This window comes from Lycorma delicatula, chromosome 10 (assembly GCF_047948215.1).
Source record: "Lycorma delicatula isolate Av1 chromosome 10, ASM4794821v1, whole genome shotgun sequence".
Classification (NCBI taxonomy): Eukaryota; Metazoa; Arthropoda; class Insecta; order Hemiptera; family Fulgoridae; genus Lycorma; species Lycorma delicatula.
The window spans coordinates 1,020,123-1,043,197 of record NC_134464.1 but is presented as its reverse complement, the minus strand read 5'-3'; the positions used below and the strand labels follow the sequence as shown (position 1 = coordinate 1,043,197).

The following is a 23,075-nucleotide window of genomic DNA, read 5'->3' as shown; positions in this document are numbered from 1 at the left end:
GTATTTACATTTTAAGTTAAATCTTTTACCGTTTCGTTTACACTAGCGATACTATTCCAAAGACAAAATATATAATATAAAACAGCTGTTGAACTCGACTAGAAGAACAAATTTATATGCTTTACATAAGAAGAAAAGAATTAGTTAATAAGGAAGTCGTGAAACTGAACATTACTATCTAAAATATTTGAGTTGCAACCTATATATCGGGGAGCCAAGTTTAAATTGTATTTTTCATCGAAACGTAAAGCGGTTGACAGATACACCTAACCCTGAAGAAAGTTACAGTATTCTCTATGCGGAACGGTTTTAATGCTGTAGAGGGATTTCCATTCTTTTGACACTATAATTATTATATATATATATATAACTTATTCATTTTTAACAACGCAGTTCTAAAATTCATAAACATTTTCACAACCGATTTTATCCGTATAAAATATATTAATGAATCTTTTATTTTGATCGGTACGTACTAATTCATTAAACGCATCCCGTCATCCCGTCAATAGTTACATAAAAAAAGAACTAACGGGGTACTTTTAAAAGATTTGCGATTAAACACTATATTTATTATTTAAAATATAAATACACGAGATAATAAATATTTACAAAATAAAATCGATTCAACTTTAGGAAGTAATAAGGAAATTTATTTGATTTGCACGTTGAACGGGAAGCAGAAATATTCTGAATTTTTTTATCGGTATCATTTAAAAATTAATTTATAGAATAGTCGGTTTTATTAGACTTTGCTTTTTTAGTTGTATTTTAAATAAATCGGCGGGAAAATCTTATAAATGCTTAGGTAATTTATTAAAACGGTAACCGAAGCGTAACATATTTTCTCGTAACCGAAATATTACACTGCGTTTTAAAAAAACAGTTCTGATTTAATAGAAGCGGATATATTTTTACTTCCTTCTACGAAGTAAAGGAATCGGATTTTGGACTTTTTCTTACTGCAGTGATAAGCTCTCGTCGAGAACTTTTCAACGATACGTCATAAACGGTACTTATTTTCATCGTTTCCAGAGTTAAAGCCAAATAAAGTTTTAAATAATGAAATATTTGGATGTTAGGAGAAATCACATCGGTTCAAATCAGAATTAATATCTTTTTTTTTTTAATTTAAATATACTGATTTATTAACGATTAACCTCTGATCGCAAAAAAAAGATTACGATAAATAATAATTCAATAACAACAAAAAAATAAAAAATAAGAAAACATTCAGAAGTTATTAATGAAAAAAAATTTTATCAACTTTTCAATTTAAAATGTGTATGTAATTTAATAGGCGTACAAGGAAGTCATATGGTGCGAACATCAATTTTTTTATTTACGCGATTGTTTTTCTTCAAAAAATAATAAACTACAATTAGAAAAAAGAACCACAATGTACCGTTCACTACCGCGAAAATCCCTATTCGTTAGTACATTATTCTACAGTTAAAATTTCTATCTAACTTTCGTTAAATCAATATTCATCATTCAAAAAAAAAAAAAAAAATGACAAGAGGTATTTCAATAATTTCGCTTTATTTTAGCCACCTAATAACGCATTCCGAGACACCGCCCTCACGGAGGGACTGACTAGTAATGTAATAAAAATGTAAACCGTTATTACAATATTATAGTTTACTTTTTAAGAAAAAGAAAACATATTAAGTAAATATTACTAATAAAATACTTGGAAACATAATGGTAAAAGTCAGTTTTATGGAGATAATCTCAGTAGAGACTGAAATATTTTTATTCTTTCATTTAATTTATGTGTGTGTGTATATATATATATTAACTTAGCAAAATCAATTCTTTTGTTATTGCATTTGCTATATTCCTCTCTATACTAATCATGTCAAAGATAAAATTATAAAAATATTTTACTAATAAGAGTACAGAATATAATAAGAGTACAGAATAATGCTTCTACTTTTCCTTATTGTTATTTCATAATAGCGCTTTCAAGGTTTTCCTTCATCATCAGTTAATAAAACATTTTCTTTTTAAAAAATCACACGTTAAAATTGTAAACGTGTAAAAATATGTAGTCGTAAAAATTCAAAATATTAAACATTTTTTGTTATGTGGCGGGCCACACATAAAGTACTGTACTTGATTTTGAGACTAAGATACCCAGATAACGTATTTTATAGATTATAAAACTTATTATACAAAAATTATAGTTTACTGACATACCATTATGTTTCAGTCCACTGCCGCCTCTCACAAAATATAATAGTAGTAAAAATTACCTTAATTTTATTGCCATGCGATGGTGCAGCCCATGATAATAGCCAGGTTGATTCAAATTCTTTCTTCTAATTCGTTATTAGAATGTAATCGATCAGCGCTTTTATGAACTAACAGTACACCAAGATATAGACTTGGCACCGGTGGATAGTGATGCTGAAGAACCGCAAAGAAAACCACTGTAACAGTGAACAAACTGGATAATGATGGCTTCTTAAAACTAAAGTTCAAATCAGGTTTAGCTGTTTCTGGTATTATCCTAAGCTTTATACTTTCATGAAATATATAGGCCTATTATGTTAAGTTATGAACACTCTCGCGGTTATAAATTGATATAATATTATTTGTAAATAATGACGTTGAACTCGCAGCTGAATGTAGCGCATTTTATTGTAATTTTAGAAAATAAGCTTAGATTAAAATCCATGCAAAATTATAAACAAAAAATAATTAAATAAATTTATAAGCGTAAAATTATGTAAGGTCCGATTTCAGCTCAACAAACCGATTGCTGAAGTGTAATTGGATCCACATCCTTTTATAAGTCAATATCTTAAATAAAAATGAAGTACATATTAAAATTAATTTACATATTATCAAAAAGAAATTACTTGACTTAATGGTGGTCGGTGCCTCTGTGCTGCTTGTTCCGCCATTTTACAGAGCCTAACAATCTTCAATGGTTTGTGTGCGGGCGCGTGTAATTGATTTTAAATAGATTTTGGTGGTCAATTTATTCCGATTTCAATTGATGGTGCTAGTCTTGAGTGAAAGAATATTCAGAAAAATGATACAAAGAATATTATTTCTGAGACAATGAATATAATTATTCCTATTTTTATTAGTGATTTTACTTTATTTGTATGATTTCCTTGAAATGTTGCTTCTCGTGTGATGTCTCGTCATCATAATATTATTGACATTGTTGATAAAGTTAATCCTAATATTATTAAGTTATATTCTGTTGTTTGAGTTCATTTTACAGTTCCTGTTAATATTGTTATTACGTTTATAGATAACATAATTGGCCACGGTCTTTTTGTTACTATGTGAAATGGATGTTTTTTTTTTCATGTACTTCTCTAGAATAAAGAGTTACAAGTGTGGCAAATACGTATGCTTGAATTATTGAAATTGCTGTTTCAAATGCTGTTAAGGTTATTTGAATTGGTATAATGAATACTAAGATTTTAATGGATGATGTGTTTCCTAATAGGGTTATTAGTAGGTGACCTGCAATTATATTAGCCGTTAGTCGAACTGCTAGTGAGATTGGTCGAATAAGATTTCCTGTGGTTTCGATTAGAATTATTATTGGTGAAATGGCTGAGGGTGTTCCTTTTGGAAGTATGTGTTTGAATATATCATTTGTGAAGTTTTTTCATCTGTATGTTGTAATTATGATTCATCTTGGTAATGCAATTGAAATTGATACTACTAAATGACTTGTGGATGTGAATACATAAGGGATTAATCCTACTATATTTCTGACTATGATAAATATAAAGATTGATATTACTATGATTAAAATTTCTTTTTGGCGAGTTATTAATTTAAATTCAGTTATTAGTTTTTTTTCTATTATATTTATTCGAGATTTTTTGGTTCAGTATCATTTTGGTAAAATTATTGTTGTTATTATTATAATTATTCAGTTTCTTTGTAAAAGTTTAGTTATTGGATCAAATGTCAGAATATTCTAGTTATCATTTTCAGCTAATATAAAATTTTATTTTTTTTATTTGTATTTAGATTAGTTATAAAGAATAATTTTGTTATGTTTATTATGATTGTGGCTGTTGTTATTATTAATATGATGTTTCATATAATAGGAGATATTTGTGGAATCAAGATGCACATAAAATGTATATTTCATTTGACAGTTAAATGGTTTTTTTTAACTAGCTTCTTTCATTAAGAGTATTCGATGTTTACTATATTTTGGTTTAAGAGACCATTACTTTCTTTCAGACACTTAATGTTTATTAGGTTTATGTTTTTATTCATTTAATGAATGATTTTATATTAATTCTTTCTATAGTGATTGGTATAAATCTGTGATTTATTCCACAGATTTCTGAACATTGTCCAAAAAATACTCCTGGGTTTTTAGTTATTAGGCTGATTTGGTTAAGTCGTCCTGGGATTGCGTCTATTTTTACTCCTATTGATGGAGTTGTTCAAGAGTGGATTACGTCAGATGATGATACAATTAATCGAATTTGTGTTGAGAATGGGATAATTATTCGGTTGTCTATCAATTAGTCGAAATGATGATAAGTCATTTTGTGGTTTTATATATGATTCAAATTCTATTTTCTTGGAGTCTGAATATTCGTAAGATCAGTATCATTGATGTCCAATTGTTTTAATAGTAATTGATGTTTTAATTACTTCTTCTGTTAGGTATAAGGTTTTAATTGATGGAATAGCGATAAAAATTAAAATGATTGCTGGTATTGTTGTTCAGATTGTTTCTATTATTTGATTTTCTGTTAATATATTATTTGATAATTTATTTTTTGTTATTATTGCTATTATAATTGTTACTGTTACTGTTACTGTAATAGATAATAGAATTATTATAGTGTGATCATGGAAGTTTAATAGTTGTTCTATAGTTGGTCTGGCTCTATTTATTATGTTAAATTTTATTCATGATGATATTTCTAAGGAAATTTTTTAAATTTATTAATGAATTTTAAGTTCATGGCAATTTTCTGCCACTCTTAGAATGGCTTAGATACTAGTGGTAGTTCATTAAAAGTGTTCAGGGGGTGGTGTAATTGAAAATCATTCAATTGAGGATGATTTATTGTTTTTAAAGATTGTAATTCGTTTAAATGCTATGGCTTCTCATATGACGAATATGAATATTATAATTCTGATTATTGAAATTAATGATCCCATGGATGAAATTGTGTTTCATGTCATGTAATTGTCTGGGTAATCTGAATATCGTCGTGGTATTCCCGCTAGGCCTAAAAAGTGTTGTGGGAAGAATGTTAGGTTTACTCCTAAAATTATGGTTGAAAATTGAATTTTTAATCATTTTTTATTTATTCTTATACCTGTTATTAGTGGAAATCAGTGAACGATTCTTGCTATAATGGCGAATACTGCTCCTATTGATAATACGTAATGAAAATGGGCTACAACATAGTATGTATCGTGTAAAATTACATCGATTGAAGAGTCGGCTAGAATTACTCCTGTTAATCCTCCGATAGTGAATAGGAATACGAATCCTATATATCAAATTATTTGGGGTGATTTTTTTTGTTATTCCTTGTATAGTGGCCATTCATCTGAAGATTTTAATTCCTGTTGGTACTGCAATAATTATAGTTGCAGAGGTGAAGTATGCTCGTGTGTCAATATCTATACCTACAGTAAATATGTGGTGTGCTCATACAATAAATACTAAAATACCAATTGCTAATATCGCATAAATTATTCCTAGATGACCGAATGTTATTATTTTTCCTCTTTCGTTAGTAATAATGTGGGAGATTAATCCGAATCCTGGTAGAATTAAAATATATACTTCTGGATGTCCAAAGAATCAGAATAAGTGTTGATACAAAATTAGGTCTCCCCCTCCTGTGGGGTCAAAAAATGAAGTATTAAAGTTTCGATCTGTTAATAGTATTGTGATTGCTCCGGCTAATATTGGTAATGATACTAGTAGTAAAACTGCTGTAATTAAGACTGATCAACAGAAAAAGTTATTCCTTTTGGTCGTATATTTATTGTTGTTGAAATAAAATTAATCGCTCCTATGATTGATCTTAATCCTGCAATGTGAAGAGAAAAAATAGTTAGGTCTACTGAAGGTCCTGAATGTGCAATTTGGGCTGAGAGAGGAGGGTAAACAGTTCATCCTGTTCCTGATCCTGACCCTACGATTGATCTTGCAATTAAAAGTGAGATTGATGGTGGTAGTAATCAAAATCTTATGTTATTTATTCGTGGGAATGCCATGTCTGGTGCACCGATTATTATAGGGACTAGTCAGTTTCCAAATCCTCCGATTATAATTGGTATAACCATAAAGAAAATTATAATGAACGCGTGTGATGTTACGATGGTATTATAAATTTGGTCATTTTTAATTATCGATCCTGGTTGTATTAGTTCTAATCGGATAATTATTCTTCTTATTGTTCAAAGTAGTCTAGCTCAGAGCCCAAAAATAAAATAAAGAGTTCCGATATCTTTATGATTTGTTGAAAATATTCATTTATTCATTAAGAATGGGATGGCTGATTTAGGTGATAGATTGTAAATTTATTTAAGGTTTTAAACCTCTCATTATTTGTCTTGTATTCAATTATGATTCTATATTGCAAATATAGAGGTGCATTACTTGCTAAGGCTTATTTATAATAATAATTTTAACTTTGAAGGTTAATAGTTTTTTTTAACTTAAATCCTTCTTTTTAGTTTAATTTAAAAATTATTATTATTGGAATTCCTATTAAATTTAGGATAATCGGGATAGTTGATTATTTTTTTATTATTTTTGATTTGGTTATTGTAGGGATTATTATGTTCAAGTACATGTATGTTGATATAATTGATGAAATTAGTATAATTAATGGAATTGTTGGTGCTATACAAATTGTTGATTTTATAATTATTCATTTTATTAAAAATCCTCTTGTTGATAATGATGAAATTATTAGGGATGTTTTTGTTAAATTTGTTTGAGTATTGATTTGGTTTAAAAAATTGATATTATTTTTTTTGAACGTGTTTATTATAGTTAAGTTGATTATGGTGTATATAATTAATAGAAGAGTAAATTGTTGTTTTGAAATTATTAATGAAAAGATTATTACTGGTGAATTTGAGATTGATGAGTATGCTATTAATTTTTTTAGTGATGTTTGTTTTATTCCTGAGATTGGTGCCATAATTATTGATGTTATTATTAGTTTAATTCTGGTTATTTGGGTTGCAATAATTGTGGGAATGATTTTTTGTATAGTTAATATTATACATATTTCTCATCTTATTATTTGCATGATTCTTGGTGCTCATAGGTGGAATGGGATTATACCTATTTTTATTAAAATTCTCATTATTATTAAAATTCTTTCATTAATTGGGCAGTTAATGATAGCATTAATAATTATTGAGGTTATTATAATTGATGAAGATATTCTTTGAATAATTAAATATTTTATAGATTGTTCGTTTATTTTATTTCTTTTTTTTAAAAGGGGTAGAAAAGAAATTAAATTAATTTCTATAGATATTCATGAGAATATTATTCTGTTGGAGGATATTGTTATGATAATTCTTACGGTTATTGTTGTGATAAATATTGTTTTTGATAAATTTATTTTAATTAAAAAGAGAATTTATTCATCGATGGGGTATGAACCCATAAAAGCTTAATTTAGCTTATCTTTTTGTAAAAGGATGTGTGATGCATTAAGAATTTTGATTTCTTTAGTTTCAGTTTAATTCTGGATTTTACAATTTAGCATGAGTGAGGTTTCACTTAATTTACTTCATCAAAGTAATCCTTTAATCAGGCATCTTGCTTGAGTATAAAAATCCATTGTTTTTTTTCCTTTTTTTTATATATCTTTTTTTTTATACGGTACATTATATGCTTATTTGTTTTTTTTTTGCAATTTTTTTTGAAATTTTTGAGTTTAATTTTTCAACAAAAATTTTTTCAATTGATTAATTATTATGTTACAAAAAAGAAAAAAGATAGTTATAATATATATATTATATATAGTAATATATTTATTTAAATATATCTATTTCTCCCTTTAATATTTAATCTTATTAAGTATAATATTTTAATTCATAAGTGTTATATAAATTAAAAAATTTATTATATAATAGATAACCTCTTATATTTAAATAAAGATTTTAATATAATATAGATTTTTAGTTTAATGTAAAATAGTTTTTGTAAAGATAATCATCTAAAATAAATTATTTAATTAAATACTTATTTTATAAGAATTTAATTAAAATCAACTTTTAATTAAATTATTAAAAATAATTTAGGAATTTATTAAAAATAATTTTATTCATTCAAATAAATTTTAAAGTTTAAAAAACCTAAGGAATATAATTATATTATGATAAGTGCATTTAAAAATATATAATTATTAAAAAAAAACCTCATGGTTTAATTCATATCTTAAGGTTTAGTTTAGTAAAATAATTACATATGTTTTATTTAAGTATTTATTTTGGTTCTTTAAAAACAAATTTATTATTATACTATTGTTATTTGTGATGTTAAGATTATTGTTGTTTAAGTTTACTTTCATATATTTTGAACCATTGTTTTTTTTTTTTTATAGAAAATTATGATAATGTTAGGGGTAGCTTTATCTTATATTTGTGTGGCTTTTAGATATCAACTTTTAAGTTTACTTTTATTTATTTTAACTACTGTTTTTTATTTAAATTAGATAATGTTAGGGGTAGCTTTATTTAATATTTCTTTTTCTTAAATTATTAGCTTTTGATTTTATTGACTGGTTTAAGCTATAATTTTATTTAACTTCAGTTAGGGGTAGCTTGAAGTTATGTTTGCTCGAGGGAGGAGATCCTTTTTTGAATGTAATTTGTTTAATTTGTTGTTTAAAATTTTGGAGTTAAGGTCCCCTTTAAATATAGTTTTAAAAAAAATTTGATTTTTGTTTTAAAATCTGGCTTTAAATTTATAACGCATGTAAATTTTTGTTAGGTTAAATATCCTTAATGGTTAATTTTTATTTTCAGTGTTAAGGTTTTTTAATTAAATTTTTTAATTTAAGTTATATTTTTTAGAACCAAAAAATGTTGTGCCAGCATTTGCGGTTATTCCTCAGGTTCAAGTTAATTTTTTTAGAATTTAGTCTTATTTGGTTTTAATATTTTGTATTTAGGTGAAATTTATACAATAATTTTTTTTTTCTATGTAAATTTGAATTTAAACCAGGATTAGATACCCTGTTATTCTTAATTAGTAATTTTTTTCTAAGGTAGTATATTTTTTATAATTGAAATTTAATAGATCTGGCGGTTTTTAAATCTTTTTAGAGGAACCTGTAATTTAAATGATATTCCACGATTTTTTGTACCTTTTTTTTCTTGTATATCTCTGTCGTTGAGTGTAATGAAAATTTATTTTCTTTTTCTTTTTAAAGATTTATGTTAGGTCAAGATGCAGTTATAAAGAGGTTATTATGGGTTACATTAATTTTTGTTTTTTGATTTGTTAATTTGATTAAATCTGAATTTGGATTTAATAGTAATTTTTTTTAATAATTTTTTTGAATTTTGCTCTTATTTATGTACATATCGCCAGTCACTCTCATAAATTGAGATAAGTCGTAACAAAGTAGATGTACTGGAAAGTGTATCTAGAATCTGACTTCGGTTTATTCTTATTTACAATAAGATTTGTTACTGTTCAATTCAGTTGAGTCTGATAGGTTTTTTTTTTTATTTGATTTTCTTTAATTTAGTTAATTGTATAATTTATTGTTATTATAGTATTGCTGTTATAACAGTTAAACTTTAATATGTTCCTATTGCTATACACAAATAACGAAAATCTTACAGCAAACATCTGTTTTCAGTATCGGTAGTCATAAAAAATTTCAGCATAAATATCAATCACTTTTTATAATTAAGTAAAACAATATAACCAAAAAAAAAAAAAAAAAAAGTTTGAGAATTTCATTTTTTCCATGTTTATACAAGAGCATCAATATATCATGTAACCCATCATGTGTGTTTACGTAGAAGAAAATAATAAAATACTTGGAAAAAGGAGATATTAAAAATTAAGGTAAAAGAATGGCTAAATTGAGACATAGGGCGACAGGAAATATCTACAATAAACAAAGTTAACATCATATATAATCTTCCACTTGTATATACGTATAAATATGCATACGTATACGAAAAATTTGGACTTTAATAAATTTTACATAATCCAAATTTATAAACATTTCAAGACATAATATAAGGAAGCTCCGAGTGTTTTGTCATTCTCCTAAATTATTACAGTAAATAAAATAACGTTGAAATTTAAAAATATTTATCTTACAGATAAAATAATATCGTTAAAAAAAGACAAAAAAATGTAAAATTTAATTTATCATTTTATATTATTTTATTCACTCTTTCGTAAGATTTATTCGAGCAATAATAAACACACTTTTGTCCTTGGAAAATGACGTAGTTGACACAATAGAGACGAATACTGGTTTATACTGGTTTAGCACTAGCATATAAGACGAAGGACATTTAAACTGTTACAAGCTGCGCTAACCTTGAGTACAGTGTTGCCAACTGTACAATAGGGAGAAATAAAATTTACCTATGCGTGACTTCTACCTTCTTAATTTTAGGGTTGCGTCCTTTTTGAAACACCTAATATAGTATATTAGATTGACTTATATCTGATAAAAGATATTCATTTTCATGAACCTATGAATCAAACGAATCAATTCTTTCAACAATTGCATTTATCACGTCTTCCTGTTTTATAGTAAAATTTTTAAATTTAATTAATTCCTTAAGTACATCTAATTTACTTAAGCAAATTCAACATGAGCAAGTGTACCTCTATTATCTCTTAACGTGAAGATGTACCTTTTATCTAGTAATTGACGGGCTAATTCTTTATATTCATTTAATTGTTAATTTAGTATTGGATAAATAAATTTTATTTTAGAATAATATTTTTTTTTAGTACCTTTTGTATCAGGGTTAATTAATTTTTTAAATTTATTTTATTTTTCCCGAATAGTGAAGATCTATCTTAATCTGTATTTTATTGTGGAATAATTATTTATAAGTTTGGGATTGTTTTGATATGAAATTCATTTCTTTTTATATGTGGTTATCTGGTAGATTGATTTAATCGAGAATTTCTTTTTGTTAATTTTTTTTTTCATTTTGAAATTTTATATTAAGGATAAGCTCTTTTTTTATATATAATTTATTTTTTTTTATTTTTCTTGTTGGATTAGAATCTTTAATCATTTAAAGTTCGTTGTAGATTAAATTAGGTTTTTTTATATTTATTTTTTTACTGGATTTTAATTAATTTTTTTTATTTTTAATTATGATTAAATTAGTAATTTAAAAATTTTATTTATGAATTAGGCAAGAAATAATTTCGCCTGTTTATCAAAAACATGTCCTTTTGTAATTTATTTAAGGTTTGGCCTGCTCAATGATTTAAATAGCCGCAGTATTTTGACTGTGCTAAGGTAGCATAATAATTAGTCTTTTAATTGAGGTCTGGAATGAATGGTTTGACGAGAATTATACTTTATTTTTGAAATTTAGTTTGAATTTTATTTTTAAGTTAAAAAGCTTAAATTTAGGAGAGGGAACAATAAGACCCTATAGATCTTTATTTTATTTTTAATTTTTTTTTTTAGTTTATTTTTAAAATTTTTATTAATTAAATTTTGTTGGGTGACAAATAAAATTTTAATCTTTATTTTTTTTTTTTACATTTTTTTATGTGTATTTGATCCTTTATTTTGATTAAAAGATTAAGATACCTTAGGGATAACAGCGTTATAAATCTGAAGAGTTCTTATTGATAGATTTGTTTGCGACCTCGATGGTGGATTAAAAGTTTCTGTGGGGTAGGTTTTACAGTTTTGGGCCTGTTCGACCTTTAAAATTTTACATGATCTGAGTTCAAGCCGGGCGTGAGCCAGGTTGGTTTCTATCTTCTTTAAATTTATTCTAATTGGTACGAAAGGATTTTTGGTAATATAATAATTTATTTACTAATTTGGCAGATTTAAGTGCTTTAAATTTAGAATTTAATAATGTATTTTTACAGTTAGTAAATGTGTATTCTTAGTTCTTTTTTTTAATTTATTTTTATTCTTTTGGGTGTTGCTTTTTTTACTTTATTTGAACGTAGGATTTTAGGTTACATTCAATTCCGCAAGGGTCCTAATAGGGTTGGTTTATTTGGTTTGTTACAATCTATTAGAGATGCTTTAAAGTTATTTAGAAGGGAATTTTATTTTCTTGTTTTTGGAAATTATTTGATTTATTTTTTTGTACCTATTCTGGGTCTTGTATAATTTTTTTTTTTTATTAGGGTTATTTTTCTTATTTATTTTTTTTTGTTTGGGTTCGTGGTTCCTTTCCTCGTTATCGTTATGATAAATTAATATATATGTGTTGAAGGAGCTATTTACCTGTTACTTTAAATTATATTTTGGTTTTTATTTTTTTTATTATTCTTTTTTTGTTTTTCATTATTTTAAGGTGAAAAAAAGTTAATAGTATTTTATACTTTCCTATAATTTCAAGTTATATTGCTTTGAGCTTATTAACTTATAACTTATCTCATATCTTTGCAGACATGGGATGAATAATAAAAAATGAAAAGTAAATTGCGGTTAAGATTTGTCCTGTAATAATATATGGTTCTTTTACTGGTCGTGCTCCGATTCATGTGAGTAAAATAAATGTATTTACTATAGTTCAAAATATTATTTTATTTATCGGGTAGAATGATCTTGTTTGGAATTTTATTTTTATTGAGAATAGTATCGATATAATAATTATAATCGATATTATTAGTGCTACTACTACTCCTAATTTTCTAGGGATAGATCGTAGAATTGCATATGCGAATAGAAAGTATCATTCGGGTTGAATGTGTGGAGGGGTTCTTAGTGGATTTGCTGGTGTAAAGTTTTCTGGATCTATGGTGAGGAATGGATTTAAATTAATTATTATTGTAAAAATTATTATTGTTATTACTATTCCTGAAATATCCTTTGTTGTAAAGTAGGGGTGGAATGGAATTTTGTCAATATTGTTTTTCATACCTAGTGGGTTGGATGATCCGGATTCGTGTAGGAATATTATGTGTAATATTACTATTGTTGATAAGATGAATGGTAAAATAAAGTGGAATGTGAAGAATCGATTTAGCGTAGGGCGTAGGATTGTCTACAGCAAACCCCCCCTCATACTCATTGTACTACTATTTCTCCTATGCAAGGAATTGCTGAAATTAAGTTTGTAATTACTGTTGCTCCTCAGAAGGATATTTGACCTCACGGTAGTACATATCCTATGAATGCGGTTGCCATTAACGTTAAAAGAATTAATGATCCTGATATTCATGTTTTCTTTTATTTAAATGATCCATAATATATACCTCGTCCTGCGTGTATAAAAATTAAAATGAAGAATAATGATGCACCATTTGCGTGAATATTTCGAATTATTCATCCGTAATTCACCTCTCGGGTAATATGTACAATTCTTTTAAAAGCTTTATCAATTCTTGGTGAATAATGTATCGCTAGGAATAATCCTGAAATAATTTGAATTATTAAGCATATTCATAGAAGCGATCCAAAGTTTCATCGTAATGAAATATTTGATGGTCTTGGTAAATCAATTAAGAAGGAATTAATCGGTCTTAATTTACGTATTGATTTAAACATAAGTTTTTTTAAGTGGTCCTTCAAATGTTCTTACGATGTTGTTTACTGAGATTATTGTAATAATTAGCATTAATATTATTGTAATTGTAATATTTATTTTATATATTCTAAAAAATTTTCTTGTTGATTTTTCTTCAGTTAGTTCGGTTGTAATTTCCTTTATTTCATTAAGTTTAGTAATTATTTCTGTTGTTGGATCTAAATTTCTTATTATAACCGAAATTAATGCGACTAATATTCAGATGAAAAAAATTTTTGTTCTTGGTTTGAATTTTTCATTTGATGCAATTCTTGATATATATATATATATATATATATATATATATATATAATTATTAGTCCTCCTACTGTTGTTAAGAATATAATATAAATATATCATGATGATTTAATTATTATTGAATTATTTCTGCACATTAGGGCTGTTTGGAAAATTAGTATTGATCCTAGTGATATAGGGTGTTTTAAGTATTGGAGATATAATAATGTTTGATAAAATTAAATATTTTGTGAAAATTCAGTAAGTATTTTAATATAAAATATTAGTTTTGGATACTAAAGATGATTTTTTTCTTTACTGATTTTGTTTAGATAAATTTTTTTTAAATTATGATTTACAAGTTCATTGTTTTTTTTAAACTATCCTAAACTTTACTTATGATAATTATTTATTGTTTTAGATTAATTATTTTTTTATTTGTTCGTAGGCATTTTCTTTTATGTCTTTTGGGGCTTGAATATTTATTACTTTATTCTTTTTTTTTATTTTTGGGTTTATAGGTTATTTTGATTTTTATTTTTTAGTTATTTATTTGGTGTTTGGGGTTTGTGATGGTGTTTTAGGACTTTCTTTATTGGTTTTTTTTAATTCGTAATTCTAGAAGAGATTATTTAGATAGATTGACCTTATGTTAAAATTTTTTTTTTCTGTTTTCTTTAATCCTTTTTTGTGTCTTAAATAATTGATTTGTGTATTTAGTGGGTTTGTTTTTTTTTATTTTTTATAATTGATAGGGTTTCATATATTTTTTGTTGTTTAAGTGTTTGAATCTTTATTGTTGTTTTGTTATCTGTTTATTTACATTATTATTTTGATTTGTTGTCTAAGATTTATATTTTTTGTTTTCATTTTTTATTATTTTTATTTTTTTCTTTGAGTGTAGATTGATTCCTTTATTTTTGTTGATTTTTGGGTGAGGATATCAGGATATATCATATCCTGAACGTTTAAGCGCAGGATTTTTTTTAATTTTTTATACTCTTTTTGGTTCTTTCCCCTTTTTGTTTAGAATTTTTTATTTAAATAGTTTTTATGGTTATTTTAATTATTTATTTTTTGATTTTTTACTGAATAATTATTTGATGTTTATTATTTTATTTTTTGATTAAGTTTCCTTTATTTGGGTTTCATTTATGGTTGCCTAGGGCTCATGTTGAGGCGCCTACAAAAGAGGTTCTATAATTTTAGATGGTGTGATATTAAAGTTGGGGGGTTATGGATTTATTCGTTGTTTAGGTTATATTTATTATTTTTTATTTAATTATGGTTATTTTTTTATTGGATGTTTTTTTGTAAGAATATTTTGTATAATTCAAAGAGATTTAAAGGTGTTTGTTGCCTATTCTTCTGTTTGTCACATAAGTTTGGTTATTTGTGGATTATTTACTATATCCGGTCTTGGGTTTGTTGGTTCATTATCTTTTATAGTTGCTCATGCCTTTGTTTCATCTGGTCTCTTTTTTTTAATCGGTATTATTTATGATCGGTTAGGAAGCCGAAAATTTTTTATTGTTATGGTTATGGTTAAATTTTTTATTGTTATAAAATATTTTATTGTATATATCTTAACTATTTACCTTCACTTAGTTTCTTTTGATTTTTGTTTTGTGTTATAAATATATCTTGTCCTCCCAGATTAAATTTATTTTCTGAAATTTGTTTAATTATTTCTATTTTAAGATGAAGATTTTTTTCAGTTATTTTTTTGATGTTTATTTTATTTTTTTCTGCTTGTTATAGAGTGATAATTTTTTATTTAACTCAGCATGGTTTATATTCTGGTGATTTAATTTTAATTAATTCTTGTTGTGTTGGTGAATTTTATGTTCTTCTTCTCCATTGTTTTCCTATTTTTTATATAATGTTTGACTTATATTTTTTTTTTTTGCTTATTTATTTTAATTTAAAATTTTGATTTGTGATGTCAAAGATCTTTTTGAGGATAGGCTATGTTTTTCTGCTGCAATCTTTTTGGTATTTATTTGTTTGAGTATGATCTTGTTTTTTTTTTTGAGTGATTATTTTTTTTAATTCCTTTTCTATAAGTTTGATTTTTTTTTTTGATTGAATTTCTTGTTTGTTTATGTCTTTTGTATTTTTAATTAGAGATTGTGTTTTATTTTATAGTTTAGGTTATATAAGGGGTGATTTAAATTTAGTTCGTTTTTATTATTTGGTTTTTTTATTTATTTTGAGTATGTTTTTTTTTTATTTTAATACCTGATTTTATTTGTTTATTGTTGGGTTGAGATGGTTTGGGGCTGGTATCTTATTGTTTAGTTATTTATTATCAAAATAGAGTTTCTTTGTATTCTGGTCTTATTACTTTATTAATGAATCGTATTGGAGATGTATTTTTGATTTTGTGTTTGGGTGTATTTATAAATTTTGGTTCTTTTCATTATATTTTTTATATTAATTTTTTTAATAATGATTTTATTATTTTGGTTTATTTAGTTTTATTTGCTTCTTTTACTAAAAGTGCTCAGTTACCATTTTGTGTTTGGTTGCCTTCAGCTATAGCAGCTCCTACTCCTGTCTCTTCTTTGGTTGATTCTTCTACTTTAGTAACTTCTGGTGTTTATTTAATTATTCCGTTTAATTATTTTATTTTATTTTGTGATACTTATTTTTTAATAATTATTTCTTTGGTTACAATAGTTTTATCTGGGTTTGCTGCTCGTTTAGAAAATGATTTAAAAAAGATTATTGCCTTTTCTACTCTTAGACAATTAGGATTTATATTTTTTACTCTTTCTTTAGGTTCTTTGACTCTTTGTTTTATTCATTTGTTGATTCATGCCTTATTTAAGTCGTTACTTTTTTTGTGTTCTGGAATTCTTATTCGTTGTATTTTAGGTAGTCAAGATATTCGATTTATAGGTGGGTTGGTAAAGCAATGTCCCTATGTGAGTTCAGCATTTTTTGTTTCTTTAATTTGTTTATGTGGGTTTCCCTTTTTTTCTGGATTTTACTCGAAGGATTTTATTTTATTTTTTTTTTTATTTGATTATAGAATTTTTTTTTTGTGTGTTACTTTTATTTACAGTTTACGTTTAATTTATTATTTATTTTCTTCCAATTCTTTTTTTTTCCTTATATTAATTTTTGTTACAGTTTTTTTATGAATATTTCTCTTCTTTTTTATATTTTTCTTGTTTATTTGTTGGCTCTTTTGTCTTTTGATTTTAAGTTGATTCCTTTGTTTTTGTTGTTTTTTGATGTTTTGAGTTTTTTATATTTTTATTTTGGTTTGATTTATATTTATTTTTTCAGTTCTATGTGGTTTTTAAGATTTTATTCTTCAGGGTTTTTTAAATCGGTTTTTTAGTTTTTGTTATTTTAGTTATAGATTAGTTGATTCGGGTTGATTAGAATATTTTGTTTCGGGTGGTTTAGTAGGATTTTTGCAATGGTTAGGTTTTTTTTTTGATAGGTTTACTTTAAATATTCTTAGGTTTTATTTTTTTTTTAATATTCTTAGGTTTTATTATTTTTTTTTTTTTTTTATTTTGTTCGGATAGCTTAATTAAAAGCCTAACATTGAAATTGTTATTATGAATTTTTTCTCTGGACATTTATAAAATTTATTTATTTATACGTTGAAAGTATTGTTGTTTTTTTTAAACTATATAAATAAGAATAAAGTGATTTCACTTGAAAGGTAGTTAGCGGCTCCTTTACTTTTTATTCTTTTAACTGGATATAATCAATTTTTTCATTAACAGTGAATAGCTTCTATTTAGCTTCAGTTAAATTCAGTATGAGGATTATCCTTAAAATTAAGTCGAAATTAATTATTCAATAATTTTTATTTGCAAAGTAAATGTTATATTTAACTATTCTCCTTAATTTCTTCATTCTAGTATTCCTATTTTTCATTCATGGATAAGTCCTATAATTAGGATTAAGATTGTAACTGTTGATGAAATTAGTCATTCTTTTATAGCAAATCTATAAAAATGATTATTCTACTGAATAATCGTGAAAATTTTTCCGTCAAATCTGCTACAGAAAGAAGTATAACAAATAATTTGATTTTATGAAATATTATTAGTTTTACGCTCTTCTACACGCTTTTGTTTCTGCGCTAATCTTTTCATTTCAGAGTCCTTACAGTTTCTAGATCTACCTTGGCATATTAACTACATCTAATGCGTTTACGGAAATACGCAATAGAAACTAATCGACAGCCTGCCTACGACGACTGTTCGAAGACTAATACGCTAAATTTTCAAACGGCATGAAATAAGCGTGTCAAGTGTAGGGTAAATTGTTCTACAACCGAAGAAAAATTGAGATTTTTTGTTGGTTTTTTTCTCAGTCGATAATAAATACAAAACTCGAAAGCTTGTGGATGGTGGATGGTAGTGAAGAATGGAAAACATTTTAGCATATTCCGGCGGCTAATATATATATATATGTTTGTATATTATTGAAAAATGGAACAAACTATAAAGCTAGAAAGAAATGGCCTATTTGAATTCGATTTAAATTGCGATAAAAAAAATTCTAAAGGTTTATGCACGTATGGACTGAAAAAATATTTTTAAGTTAATTACTTTAACAACGAACTATTATTTAATTTCTTTACATAAAACTAATTCTTTACCAATATCGCGCGCGCGCAACACACACGTAATCTCACTCTATAGATATAATAATTTTTTCTTAATGTTTCCTTTCCCCTTATATTTATGACCGTTATTACGAAAAATACATTGACGTTGCGTAATTTCTTTGTAATAAGAATTTAGAAAAAAATCACACGGATATGTTATAAATTAATAAATGAAATAAAAGGTTTTCTTTTATTTAATAATAAAAAAAATACATTTTGACACATTAGGTCATCGTAAATAATTTATGGCTAACAACTACGCGTTTTTGTTTTGTTTTTTTTTTGCTTCATCTGAAAACAAACTATCATTCTTTTGATTATATTTTAAACTAACTTTACCCATCGTACGTATATGTTATAAGGAGATCTATAGATTATCAACTATTAGTGAAGCGAATAAAAACCAGTATTTACTTGCAGTTCTGTGAATAAACAAAGGTAAACCAAATACTTGACAAGTATTCTCTTTACTTGTAAAATAGGGAAGTGAATAACCTTTACTTATCAAGCGTTTACTTGTAACTATACGCAATTACTGATTCCGGTCAGACTTTACTTAAAACGAGTGAATAAAATCCTAAGTTCGGAAGAGTATTCAAGTATTTACCGGTAGAATTTCAAGGTAGCTATTTAGTAACCTTATCAAACTTTCTAGATTAACTTTTTAGATAGGGAATCTTGGAGAGCTGCATCAAACCGGTCAAACGACTGAAGACAAAAAAAAATCAAACTTTCATTTAATTTTTTATACTTGGTATGGCTGCCTTTGTCAACATTCGTCAACCAAAAACTTACAAAGAAAGGCGAATATTGAGTCCAAGAAGATATGAAGAACTAATTCGTTTTACAAAAGAATCAGTTGAATTTTTGACGAACGCTTTTTTGGAAGAAAGTAATGAAAAGCGAAGAGGTGCTCTGTCATCGCAACAGAAGATGGAAGTATTTTTGCGGTACTTATCAGACCCTGGATTTCAAAACGGTGTCGGTGAAGACTTCGGGATTCACAGTTCTACAGTATGCAAAACTTTCGATTACGTTCTGAATAAAATAAACGAAAAGGCATCCGAGTGGATTCGCTTCCCACAGAATGCTCATGAGTTAAATGAAGCCAAGAGAAAATGGAGATCTCGCTTTAAAATGCCGAGCGTAATAGGTGCTGTGGATTGCACGCACTTAGAAATAAATACGTCACTTTATTTGAGGTCTATAAATATCTTTTCTGACAAATGATATCGGTAAACATGTAACACATAACGATTCGTAATGAATAAGAGTTTACAGTAAAAATGGGTTTTTGTCAATATGAATAGCCTTTTGAGCGGTGGGAATTTTTATAAAACGTAGTTTTCTGAATCTACGTTCACTTATACTAACATATGTTACTAATCTGTGATTTATGACACGGGTTTTTCATCATAATTTGCCCAATTTTCAACCGATTTGCTTGAAAGTATTATTTTTAAAATCAGCAATCTGTTTCATAACAGAAAGCAAAAAAAAAAAAAAATTCGCTAATAAAAAACGCATTAGAAATGCGCAAAATAATTCTCCAATTAATCAGATACCAACATATTTTCGCGGATACCAATCAACCGCGGATCATTGTGATGGGAAAAGATTAAAACAAATGAAACGTTTGATGTATTGACAAACGTGTCTGAACATGATGATGTACAGGATATTAATCGTATAAGTGTTTACTTGATAAGTAAAGAGAATACTGGATAAGTAAAAGCAAAATGGGAAAACTACGAATGTTACAAGTGTTTACTTATAAGTATAAGTAAAAGGTTATTCGCTTAGTCTCAAGGGTTTACTTTACTTGACCGGTATTTATTTTAAAGTAAAAAGTATAGTTTAAATATCTGTAATCGGTTCAATCGATGATATAATAGGTAATTTATCCACTATCTTAAGTACTGTTTCATCAAATAATAATAATAATACTGTATTTGCATTTTTAACAAAATATTTTCTTAAAATTATGCGTATTAATTTGACTTTAGTATATCAAATATTATCTACAAAAGAATAAGAGGGAATCAGCTTAATAGCATTAGAAAGAGGAAACGTAAGCTTTTACACGACACTTTTTTGAAGATAAAACGCAGGATATTCAACAGATGATTTCAAAATTAAAAACGAAGAAGCAGTAAGAAAATGAATCTTGATAAAAAAATAAATTAATTAAAAGCGACTGAATATATCCGCCAAGAAAAAAAGAATCGAGAAAAAAGTACAGATTTTTTGATAAAATGCTAAAAAAATATTAAAAAAGTGAAATTAAATAATAAATATTAGAATAGCAGTAGTAAAGGAAATATACGAACGGAAAAAAGCGCATCCTAAAAAAAATCGTGCGATTTGAATCTTTTACATTTTGAAAAATATCGAATATAAAAACTTAAGATTAATTTTATATTACGTGTTATTCGTGAAGTTTTTACGTCCTCCCTCGGGATACACAAGGTTCACTGCTAGCACACGTTGGTGGTTATGCGGTTCCACAGTTCGACCGCTGTAGCCTGAAGAGGAGGCGCTTACATGGATTCTTTACGATATCCCACACAAAGAGATCTGGCAATCTCGGAGGCCTCTAATCGAGAGAAAAAAGCCGGTTTTCACACATCGAGATCGGTTTGTTTCCGTAACGGTGTTCTCTAAAAACAAAAAGAAGTGGACCGTACTTCTCCCTGGAAATTGCAGAAAAACATTATGTTTGGAAGAGAAAAACAATTCAGCGGTTATTCAAAAATATTTTAAGCGTATATTTATGTATAGACTGAAAGGGATGCGGAAAATCATTTGTAAAACTTCATCGACAAACAAAATTTTTTGATTGTATTTTAATCGAATCGGTGGGATATTTTTAAGTCTTTCAATTTATTAAAAAAGGCAGTAGAAACGTAATACGGCCCTTCTCATAAGCCGAAGTATTGCGTTGAGACACACGAAAATATTTTCTTTGTCTGGTTATATATATATAAATGCTGTACTTGTATATGTTGAAGCCAAAATGAGAAGTCTATAATTCGCACCGTACTAAAATAACAACCGATTTACCTTCTAAATCTGTAACAAATTTTTTAAACTTCAAAATTGTTTAAATTTTTTCAAAATTTGTTGACTTTAGAACTGAAAATATGAAGGTAAATTTTTAAATTAAATATGATAATTAAAGTAAACAATACCTCGGTTGACCAGGACGTTTAATTTCTAGTAGTATTGCAAATTAGTTTTTATTATAATTATCGGAAGGCTGTTATTATTAGGGTTTGGGTCATAATTTCAACATTATTTGTTTCCGATGTAACTTTAAATTTTGCACTAACAAAGGTTTATACCTGTAAAGAATTTACGGTTATCGCCTTACCGAAATATTTCAGGTAGGTATAAGGTAAGATAGTATAAAATTCTCGGGGAAACAAAAAGATGAAACTAATCGCTTACCGACCTTCCAAAACGTTATGAACATATTACTTGGAATTCAAAATAATATTAACCCTGTTACCTTATTTATTCGACAGGCTTGGACATATATTAAGACTTAAACGTGTTTTCGATAGATCGGGGGATTCCATCCTTGGCTTCCGTAGTGAGATTGTATAGTTACCGTTACGGTACCTGCCCGCATAGCAGGCCATTGTCTACAATCAGCTAAGATTAGAATAAGTTTTTATAACTGCCTTTTCTGTTCTGTTTATCGTATAGTTTAGCGAATGAGAAATTTTAAAGTCATTATTCCTAAAATTGTATAGCCTATACAAATTTTGAATCGAACAAAGAAAAACCTTTTCGCTGCTCTTTCACCAGTCGTAAATAGGAAACCGGTCGGTAACCGTTTAATATTCACGCATTTTTTTTACAAGAGGGTTTATTATTTACGAATTTTTAAAATAATATAACATAATTCCAAGCCTAACCCTGAAATCGAACCCAGAATTATTTACTGTACAAAAAGAACGGATTTCTGTTTTAAAAATATGTACGAGTAAGAGATTCCTCCGTTCTTTAATTACGCAAAAAACTCGAAACTTAATAAAATATTTTTTCATCGCGGATTCATTATTTTGATTTCATCGATCGATAAAATGTACGAGATGAGTATTTTTTCACAGAAAATTTACTCCATTGGAATGAAATCATTTTATATATATAAAAATTAAAAAAATACGGTGCCAAGCTTTCTGTTAAAAAATTTACATTTGATTACTTTACTTGTTGAAAAAAAAAATACATTTATTTTAACAATAAATTTGAAGTAACTTTCAGTTATAATAAATTCTTACGCGATACAGTGCGATAAATAGCTAAAAAAAAATGAACACAAGCTGGGAATCGAACCGACATCCCGGTATCTAACCCTCTGATGAAATTACTTACGTTTTTAATTTATAACTCCTGCGCGATCGTTTACTTACGCGTTATTGTTTAGATGACTTACGGGCTG

At 26.5% G+C, this 23,075-nt stretch overlaps 1 long non-coding RNA gene across 1 annotated transcript in view; it reads right to left on the bottom strand.

Annotated features, from left to right (window-relative positions):
* Positions 1-23,075, bottom strand: part of LOC142331551 (uncharacterized) — a 38,992-nt gene that overhangs the window by 12,351 nt on the left and 3,566 nt on the right. Inside the window, exon 2 of the long non-coding RNA XR_012758039.1 lies at positions 2,259-2,435. This is a non-coding gene — a long non-coding RNA (uncharacterized LOC142331551). The remainder of the gene's footprint in view (positions 1-2,258; positions 2,436-23,075) is intronic.